Raw genomic sequence first — 11,428 nt, 5'->3', positions numbered from 1 at the left:
GTTCTTCTTTCTTCGTTTTCCGGACGATAAGACCTCCGTTGTTATAGTTCCCTCAGTTAAACTCTCTCTCTATCTCTATCTCTCTCTCTCTCTCTCTCTCTCTCTCCCTCCCTCTTTATAATATTGACCGAAGGAGGTGAGTTCTAAGTTTTAACTCGCCAATTTTTCCATCTGTCTCTGGAATGAACGAGGGATTGAGGAGAAATCCGGCAGGTGCCCCTTTCAATCGCCCACCAGGGGTGGATGGAGGGGCGGCTACCAAAATAATCGTTCGCATGGGGACATCTGGGAAATTGAAGAACATTATACATAGGTACAGTTTTCCCCGACACTCCTCCCGTAAATTCGCCACTGGTTGGAAGTCATTCCTCTGATGAATTAAGAGCTCGAGAGTAGCATTAGGAGTAATTAATGAAATATCAAACCTGTACAAAGCGGAAGAGACGATTAACATTGCTCAGAGTCCGAGACGACCAGTCCAGTGTCTCTAGGAACACAGGAACTTTGCCTTTCAGAGAAAAAGTTACGGGATCGGAGAAATATTTCCATTAATGAAAACACATTTCAAGATGATGCTGATGTTCTGAGCTCTGTTTCTCCAGGAATTTCAAAGTGTCTACACATAATCGACGACAGGCCGTCCATCGACGTCAATCTGCATCGATTCACAATAAATTCACGTCGACGGTCGGGCGTCGACTATGTGTGGACACTGCTTTAGAGCGAGGCTTGTTGCTCACAATCACACGCTATAGTAGAGATTTACAACTTGCTGCACGATTTCATATGGCAGAAAATCATATTTCTATATATTTAAAGTTACTTTTTCGGAGTTTTAACCTCAGATTTGGATTTTTCACAACTTTTTATGTAGGAATCAACCTTTTATTAATAATATTTTCCCAATTGCAACTCCTCCATTGTTGTATGTTTTGAAGTGTCGCCGAATGAAAGGTCAGATATCAAAAACGTCACTGACAATGACATGACGTTAACAAAGGCGTTTCTGCGTTACCCAGTAGCAATCTGATGTGTTATCCACCGGTGTTACGTAGAGGCCACCAGATCTACCGGATTGAGTTTCAACCTCACGTTGCTCACCGTTTGATTAGGTGTAACGACATGGAGATATGATTGTCCCAAGTTCTTCAGATTAGCTTAACCCTTCATTGTTGATGCTAGCGTTTGTCAGAACCCGCAGAATTCGCATTTGTCAGGAGTTTGAAATCTACGTACACACCTTAAACTGCAATGAAATTGATTGGAAAAAATGTTTTGTGATCTATTAGATATTAGCCTTTACTTTATTCCTTTAATGTGAAATATCCCAGACTTATGATAGTACCAGTGGAAAAATTACATAATTTTTTAATAGTTTTACAGAAGAATTTCATCTGAGATCTGACAGATCCGGCCTTATCCTGACAGTCAGGAATACTCAGGAACAAACTCGCTTGAACAGTTGAGGTTAAATAACTTCATCAAGAATAAAGTCACAGACGTATGTACGAATATACGCGGTTGATAGGCGTGCTCTTGGTCTCCACACACATAGCGACCACATTGACACACGCTCACGCAGCCCCGTGATCCAAAGAGAAAGGAGACTTGCCTGCATTTCATTCGAATAATCCACATGTACATTCTACATGCCTACAATTCCCCACGTACATAGTTTACATTACAGAGGCCGGTTACGTAAACGAAGAAAATATAACGAGATTTGTTGGAAACTTGTAGCAAAAACCTCTCGCGGAGATATGTATAGTCTGTGGGAGGGAATAATCAATGTTGCTACTTGGAGTTATGTGCTAGCTATGCATTAATGCACTCGCAAGGTATGCTTGAACCTATGTAAATAACGTGGGAACAGGGCCCGCGATAGCAAAAACCTCTCGCGGAGATATGTATAGTCTGTGGGAGGGAATAATCAATGTTGCTACTTGGAGTTATGTGCTAGCTATGCATTATTGCACTCGCAAGGTATGCTTGGACCTATGTAAATAACATGGGAACAGGGCCCGCGGTAAGGGGGTTGAAGTTCTGAGGCTTTGGTCACAGATCTGAGGGGATGGTCAGTTCCGAGGACATATGTGAGGACGCTGACTATTCCACGTTAACTGCTGATCTCTTGAACACATAATTTGAAAGGCTACATCAAAGCTCAATCTCAGTAGTTTACTAGACTGAGCCACAACTGGAACAAGTGACTGAGGCTTTGGTCACAGATCTGAGGGGATGGTCAGTTCCGAGGACATATGTGAGGACGCTGACTATTCCACGTTAACTGCTGATCTCCTGAACACATAATATGAAGGGCTACATCAAAGCTCAATCTCAGTAGTTTACTAGACTGAGCCACAACTGGAACAAGTGGAGTTCTTTACGCCTGAAACAGAAATGAAAACGAACAAAGAACACTAGAGATACAGAGGTCAGTAGAATTCACTCAGAAGAAAGGGTCGTGATCAGTGGCGTAGCGTGTATGTATGGCGTGTATGGCGGCCATACAACTCAAAAGTTCACTCTAATGCCCATAAATATTAATGGCATGTACTGTGATGGGACTTGGTAGACCTGTGCATAAGCCCTACAATGCCCTACACTTGAATTTAGACGACGCTACGCCACTGGTCGTGATACCTGTGATCCACGCCAATCAAAGTAAAATATAAAGGGACAAATGTCCTCAAAATGGGACAAACGGTTCAAGAGTTATCACAGAACGAACTCGTAGATTTAGAGACGAGAAACTAATTACAAAATTAACATGAAACTTAGAATTCACCTCGTTCGCTCAATGGCACAAAACACCTCTCAAGAACTAACCCGCCTCCCCGAATGATCAAAGCCTGACGACATGAAAAACAACATACTTCCAATAGATAGCCGATACTTGCATCTTGCATACATTACTGTGGCATGTAATGTTATATCACTTTGCTATGGAACGGATTATGTTCTATTCTGGTCTAAATGTTCTTATTGAAAGCTTGATAGCGAGTGTGGAAGCTCAAGGTGAAAACCGAAAGGTAACTCTCAAGTATCAGCAGGTAATACTAGAAGTAAGTTGAACATTGGTGTCATGAATATACATAATTATACTTACTCCTGTGGTGAGTTGATGGAGTTCTTTACGCCTGAAACAGAAATGAAAACGAACAAAGAACACTAGAGATACAGAGGTCAGTAGAATTCACTCAGAAGAAAGAAGAAAGGGACGTGATACTCGTGATCCACGCCAATCAAAGTAAAATCTAAAGGGACAAATGTCCTCAAAATGGGACAAACAGTTCAAGAGTTATCACAGAACGAACTCGTAGATTTAGAGACGAGAAACTAATTACAAATTTAAGATGTAACTTAGAATTCACTTCGTTCGGTCAATGGTACAAGACAGTCAAGACACCTCTCAAGAACTAACCCGCCTCCCCGAATGATCAAAGCCTGACGACATGAAAAACAACATACTTCCAATAGATAGCCGATACTTGCATCTTGCATACATTACTGTGGCATGTAATGTTATATTTACACTTTGCTATGGAACGGATTATGTTCTATTCTGGTCTAAATGCTCTTATTGAAAGCTTGATAGCGAGTGTGGAAGCTCAAGGTGAAAACCGAAAGGTAACGCTCAAGTATCAGCAGGTAATACTAGAAGTAACTTGAACATTGGTGTCATGAATATACATACTTACTTCTGTGGTGAGTATAAGTTCTAAGTAGGTATTTTAGTTCTATGAAAGGAAATGGCATCAGTTTTAAAGAGAGAGTTCATAGAGTCAGTGATGAAGGTTGATCTTTATCGCATATTTACTTCTTTGAACAGGTCTGTCTCAAAAATCCCGAAATCGAAGATAGAAGAAAGCCAGTCCTTCAGAGAACGAACCTTACCTATCTGTTTAGGATAATGTTCGCCTCTGATGGAAATCGAACCCTCAACCTAGCGCTTACAAGGCTGGCGCACTATCTACCATGAATCCAAACTAGACTTCTGAAATGTCGAATTTTTCACACACACACATCAACTTACCTACTTTTCATGCCCGCTGAGTAAAGGCATGGTTTACTTCATATGAGGGACAGATACCTATCTACACGATATTTTTCTCAGCAGAGTGTAGGTAACTGTTCACATCAGCTGGATTGATAAATTGCTGGAAAATCGTTAATCAGGAGTGATTGTAAACTCTTTGCACACAGGAATTTATTCCGAGATTGATTGATGCAATTGAAATTGATGGATTCATTGATCCCAAGATAGGTAGATGTACCTAACGTCTTGTAAACTAAATGTAAAACCCAACATGTACCTAAAGTCTTGTAAACTAAATTGTATTTGATTCTGAATGATCAATCAAACTGATTCGTGATCCAAATCGGGCGAAACCACTTAAGTAGTGGAAGTAGGTACAGACTAGGCACCTAGTACTAGGTACTGAGGAGTATCTCCTGTAAATAAATTGGGATATAACCTATTACCTATAAGGTATACTATTATGTTAAATGAAACAAACAGACATACAGACAGACTAAAAGACAAATCCTCAAGTTAAAACCTAGAACTTACTTCGTTCGATGAACTATTTATCTTGTCAGCACAGAAGTCACGTCTGACATAGTCTGAATGGCCGGGCTAGGTTGACTCACCTCTCCATACCACGCTGTTAAATTAAATTCCAAGGCGAAAACCAAAGGGCACCGCCGCCAAGTATTTAAAATTTCAAAACCTGGAAATTTTAAATGAACCGTCCTGTCTGTATAACATTACGTCTAAAAAGCACTATTTGGATTTGAAACGGTTCAGAGGTGTCTACATTACAATAGTCATTATCTCGTAACGAAATGTACAAAGACGTGTACCCTATTCCTTAACCTATTCTTCTAATGCTGTCTAGATGTGTACTGCTGGAGTAAAGGAACTTTTTAGTCTCATTCAAGGAGGATAAGCAAGGTGTATTTTATTCTATTCTACATGCATTCGGACATACCTGAGTTTTTGTTTTATCTTGAAAATGTTCAATGTTTGTCAACTAGTCCTGTGATTTAGGTTTTCAATTATTTCGTTTGGTTTAAAGTTTAGATTGGTTCAGCCTACTCTCTTTGAGAATACCTCAACAATATCTCGGTTATTCTCTGGCTGGTGACTCTCCAGTCTTCTCAAGGTTATATCAACGTCATGGTTCGGTCTGATAATCTGCGGTTGTCTCGGGTGTGCTCTAGTTTCCATTGTTGGTGATTTCGGTGCAATCCATCCATCAAGCTGATCACAGCCATCACTATCACAATAGAATCAATGGATTCCTACTGATTTGTTTGATCCAGATTAGCCAAGTATTTGTTTTCCGAATCCATCAGTCGCGTGAGAGATTAGCTCATTAGTAATTAGGTCTGTATTAGCGATTGTGTTATTGTTTTGATTACCCGGTAACCTCCAATGGTGATTGTTCCATAATTACTCTCGATTGTTCGATAAAATTTCGTTGCTTCATTGCTGTTTCTTTCCAAGTTGTTTTTGAAATGATTAAATAGTTTTTCGAAAGAACGAAGTGAATGAACGAATTTCGACTCGATTTTGCATTTAGTCCGGTCTGTCCGTCTCTCTGTTCCGCGATAACTCTCGAACGATTTATCTGATTTTGATGAAATTTTGTTGAAATGTTCAACACAGAGAGATAATTTCCTTATAGGATTTTGGGTCAGGCCTATGGGAATCCACATTTCTTAATGGGATCTGTTGTACGTTAGAACGTTAGACCATTCAACCCATATGTATAATACCCTCCAAAATACACCCCAACTGTTACCAGCTACTGTTGAAGAATACAAGACCTCCACGAGTGATTAAATTCTTGATGAACATACACGACACAACTATTAAACTGTTAAAGCATATGAAAATTCACAACACTGCCAAGATACAAGTATGAAACTTGTTCTTCGCATGATGAGCATCGTGATAGCTATAAGCTCTGACATAACGGGAAATGTTCCAACACTTCACACCACAAGGATTATAGGTACTCGGAGAATATTATGCTATTCAAAGTTGAGTTGAGCATAATAGTTTTGAAATTTAGGTTAAACAACATAACTGAACTGAAGATGGTATGGGTGAAGAACCAGTCAGAAGAAGAAGAACCAGTTTGAAATGAAAGAAGAACAAGAGGAAGAAGAAGAAGAAGTGGACGAAATAGAAGAAGAAGGAGGAGGAGAAGGAAGAAGAAGAAGAAAGAGGACGAGGAGGAGGAGAAGGAAGAAGAAGAAGAAGGAGGAGAAGAAGAAGAAGAAAAAAGAGAAGGAGAATTAGATAGGGACGGATGAGAAGATGTAGAAGAAGAAGAAGAAGAAGAAGAAGAAGAAGAAGAAGAAGAAGAAGAAGAAGAAGAAGAAGAAGAAGAAGAAAGGGGAGATGAAAAAATAGCAGAAGAAGAAGAAGAAGAAGAAGAAGAAGAAGAAGGAGATTACAAGTATGTTGAGGTGCTATAAAGAACACCTGATTGACCGTGGCGTGGGTTTACTGCTGATTGATATTTTAATAGTCAATTTGAGACGACTATGAATGTGATTTTAATGTGCAATAAAAAGCTACGACTATCTTAGGGACCATATAGGTACGCAGGTTCATCCGAAGCAAATTGAAGCTTGCAAAGTCTAAAGTTAGACGGTATAGGAGAAAAAATAAATAAAAAATATACTTATAAGTATGGGACTGTGGCATCACTTTGGTAGATGCATTCATCTAGGTACAATTCTACAATATTCTTCATCTAGTCAAGACTCAAGATATGTAAATCCAATCGCAAGAAGTAGGTTACCTCAGCGTTCGAGCTGAAACAAAAACCAGATAGAGTCTGATAAAGTCGTTTTTCAAATCGGTTCACAGCGATTTAAATCTTTCCGAAGAAGAGCTGTAGAACAATGAGATTCAAGTTGGAGAATTTAAATACATAATTATGTAGATAATATATATTTATACCTGTACCTATCTATGCTTGGCATAATAATGATGCTACACACAATGCTATGGGGGTACAGGCCGGTTTTGCAGGGAACCAAGGATTTTACTTACAAAGATTCTTAGCGTATTGAAGACCTTAGAGAAAATGTCTATGTATGTACCTACATACGGTGCCGAAAGTTTTGACATCAAAGTAAATTTCAATACATACCTATTAGGGAAGTCCTGAATTAGGTAGGGTTGGTAATTAAATGATTTAGGTTAAAAGGAAAATATCCCTATAGCTGTGTTTCGAACTCTTGACTTTCGCTCACTTTCGGACCCGATAGGTGGCGCCAGTTACCAGAAAAGTCCAGGGGACCAAGGTACAACGGGGGCCAAGGTACGACTAGACACCCTAGTGTTTTACATTTTAAAATGCAACTTTTTGAAGTAGTCGCCAAATGTTGGCCGGAGCCAGGTCGGCGGGTGCTTCCCCTATTGACAGAAGAACATGGAAAAATTAAAAATTGAATAGGCCATAACTCCGGTCCTGGTTGTTGGATCGAGCTCAAACTTGTATCAGAGTACTACGTTTTTTAAAGATATTTAATTTGATGTATCACAATCAGGGGGTTCCTATTTAAGATTTCAAAGTTGACTTAGTTGACCCTTCTGGGGCCGACCCTGGCTCTGGCCAACATTTGGTGACTATTTCAAAAAGTTGCATTTTAAAAGATAAAACACTACCCTAAATTTCAGTTTCTCATCTTTAGCCATTCAAAAAATATTCAGGGGTTCCAAGACTTTTCGAACGCTCTGTATAAACACCAGGATAAATATTAGAATACAGATATCACCACCGATCACCGATGTAACAGCTTGAACAACTTCCAGAGAAGTTTGAGGATTTGATTAATTTTTAAACCTGCTAATGAGATATGGGGAATGCTCGCACAAAACTCTCGCATTTCTTCCAACCTCTTGCGTTCTCTACCAATTCTCAAGTTGTGTCCACAACTCCACATCATAATAATATAGTTGACTGGCCGTCGATCGATGTCGACTGAACCGTTCACACTGCCTCTACAAAATAGATTCACCTCGTCGATTGACCGACGACCGACAACCGGCCGGTCAATTATGTTTGGATACACCTTTAAGCTCAGCCTTAGCTTAGAGTTTAGATAGTAGCGCGTCTCTCTTGTACGAGCTAGGCCGCGAGTTCGATTCCCGCTTGGAGCGGACTTTATACCAAGCAGATAAGGTTCGTTCTCGGAACGGCTGGCTTTCTCCTATCCTGTCCTCCTTCTCTCTTCGTTTTCGGGACGATAATACATCTGTAGTTAGAGTTCCCTCTATCAAAACTCTTCAAACAAATTGGGTACGGTAGTTTCAAATTGAATTTTCGACCTTTTAAAGATTTCGACGTTTTCATAAATATTCAGAATTTCATTTGACTTTGTCTCTTCATTTTGATTTTTTACTTGGGATCTTCCATTCAACCAACCAGTGTTCATTTGGGTCTTGTAGACTGGAAGAGGAACTCATGCAGTCGGTTGATTAGACTAATAATCTTCTTTAACATGCTACGAGGTTGTTGAGGCTAATTCTCCGCAGGTTACCTATGTATATGATTCGGTTAACATTAATATATAGTTCGGTATTACATGGATCCTAATGGAATATCTAGTTTTGGCTATGTATAATCTTACTCACAGTGGCACTTGCTCTCAAAGAACCAAGTTCACTTTCACTCAGTACATATGTATAGGTACATGGTTATGTAGAGGTACATATGTGTATTATGTACATACAGGATGCATTATGTTTAATCTAACCATAGGGAATAGAAATAGACAGGGTCTCTCACAAATACAACCCCGTACCCCTCTAACCCCCTAGTGCTGGTACCTCCAACCTCTAACAATAACATTGTAAGCCAACGCGTGGCAGTAGCACGTTGAATACACTTGTACCCAATCTGGAAGACCCTGAACCGCTTGAGAACAAAAGTGTCCACATGCAAGAAGAACATGAAGAAATGGGGACTCAGCGAAGATGATTTGTGCGATTGTGGATCCAATGAACCATCCGGTATATTTTCATCCTAACTATCGCATAACCTATTGCTACATGATTCATTTCACTTTCCATTTCATTTCGTTTCTCAAAGTTTCTTAACTCCAGTGTCTATGACTCTAGAATAGCTTTATACCTAGAGTCTATGTGCATTGTGCATATATTTAATGTATTATCTATGTACAATTGTACATACGAGATGTAGAATATAGTAAAGTGTGAATTGATTGATGCCTCTGTTGAATATGTTATAGTTGAACAATTGAACATGTTCAGTGTAATAATGTTAAGACAAAGAATCTAAGCTATAGATATCTTTGATGACTACTTATGAACAGATATCTACAGATATGTAATCTATGTGGAGATGTGTACATAGATAGGTAGGGAAGAGGTTAAAAAAAAAAAAAAAAAAACATGGGAGCTTTTTTTACACCTGTTTGGTAACGTTGTAGATACATCAATATACCTAAATAATTATTAATACAAGTATGTACCTACCTACCTATATCTAAGCCGAGATAGTAATATTTTATTATTGATGAAACTTTATACATAACTTTTTTATTTCTTCACAAAGAGCGGATGTGTTTTTTCTACGGATTCGAAAACATTTCAGCCATGCAGCCACAAAAGAGAAGTTGTATTCTGTTTTTATGATGAGTGTGGGAAAGTGGATTTTTTCCCCCTAAGAAGCAGGATCTACACCAGCTCGCATTTCACATGTCTCTTTACTTGACGTAGACAACACACTCTAGGTTTGATAGAGGGAACTCTAAGTGCTGAGGGCTTATCGTCCCGAAAGCGTAGAGAGAAGAAGACAGGATAGGAGAAAGCTAGCCGTTCCGAGAACGAACCTCATCTGTTTAGGGCAAAGTTCGCGACGGGCGGGGATCGAACTTGCAACCTAGCGCTTACAAGGCAGGTGCGCTATCCTCCAAGCAAAAGCTATTTAGAACTTATTCGGAAAATACCCCATACGGACCACCAAAGGTTCGAGATTTGTAAGTTGTAATAAACAAACATACAGAGAGACCAATGCAGAATCTTAATGTTAGCTAAGTAATCACTTGAGTGTGGAAGGTAACCACTAGGCGAAGTTAACCCCGGAGGCTTTCTCTACCACCTGACAGACCTAATTAGTAGAAGAGCTCTATTATTCTGTGGTCAATTTCTCAAATAAATGATAATGTTCCATGCCTCGAATAGGATCGAACCTGCGCTCTCCTGTTTACCAGGAAAGAACTCGCTTTGTTTGCTCCTTTCTTTTTAATGGTGATGCCAGCGGCACCTCCTTACGTTCGTATACTTATACTGAACCATCACTATATGAGTAGGTACCAAAATCGAGTAGAATGTAGACACCTTCACAAAATCGATACAACTTTTTGATTATATCATTCCTTTATTGTTACCAATCAGAATATTTGACAAGTTTCATTCTTCTCATTATCAGATAACATTATTTATATCCGGCAGACCACTTGAAATACTTTTACTTTTTTTTACCAATGCATTGCTCGCCTTGCATTTACTTTTATCTGTCCAAACTCAGAGTACAATCACTTTTACTTTCGTACCCTAAACCTCTCTTTCCTCGTGATAGCATTTACCCTGTGGGTCTGTGGCCATATGACTTCTACTGACAATATTGTACTGACTACTGACCCATGCGCCATGTTTCTCTTTAAGACCGAACGATGTGAGTTTAAAGTTTGATCTCGATCATCTTTCCTTCAGTTTGTCTGTCCGTTCGATCGGAAGGCCCGTCACGTCATATTGGAAGCGTAGCCGGGTGACTTTTAGTAGTAATAGTAAGTAGTGGCTTGAATTGGAAGCGTAGCCGGGTGACTTTTAGTAGTAAGTAGTGGCTTGAATTGGATGCGTAGCCGGGTGACTTTTCTCGTAGAGCGAATAGGTATAGTGGCTTGAAAAACAAAACCTATAAAAATGATTTTGAGGACGATCGGATCCTTTGGGACCTCGGAGGGGCCCATTGTATGCAATTTTGGTTATTTGTTTCGCCACAACTCTTATAGACGGTTTGTCCTGTGTTTATCAAATTGGACAGAAATGCCCTGCAGCACATAAATAAATTTCCTCACAATAAGGTTTGTTTTTAGCTCAGGGTTTCTAAAAGATTTCGAACTTTCGACTACTCGAGTCGGGTAATCAACCTATACCAACACAGACGGTCTTGTTAGAAATTGAAAGTAAAAACGAACAAACATCGAATGTATGACAGGATTTATTACCAATGTTCATACATTCGGTAAAAAAAGTCATCCCAAAGTGATTCTGAATAGCGAAACCCCCGTGGGCGAAACAAGACTGGTATAACCCATGTTACCCATGCTATGTAGACTGGTTGGCATTATGATGTTTATTCTGGAAGTACATAGG

This window comes from Diaphorina citri, unplaced genomic scaffold (genome assembly GCF_000475195.1).
Source record: "Diaphorina citri unplaced genomic scaffold, Diaci psyllid genome assembly version 1.1 scaffold252, whole genome shotgun sequence".
In the NCBI taxonomy this organism is placed as follows: domain Eukaryota; kingdom Metazoa; phylum Arthropoda; class Insecta; order Hemiptera; family Psyllidae; genus Diaphorina; species Diaphorina citri.
The sequence above is the reverse complement of the archived record's forward strand: the minus strand, read 5'-3'. Positions refer to the sequence as shown.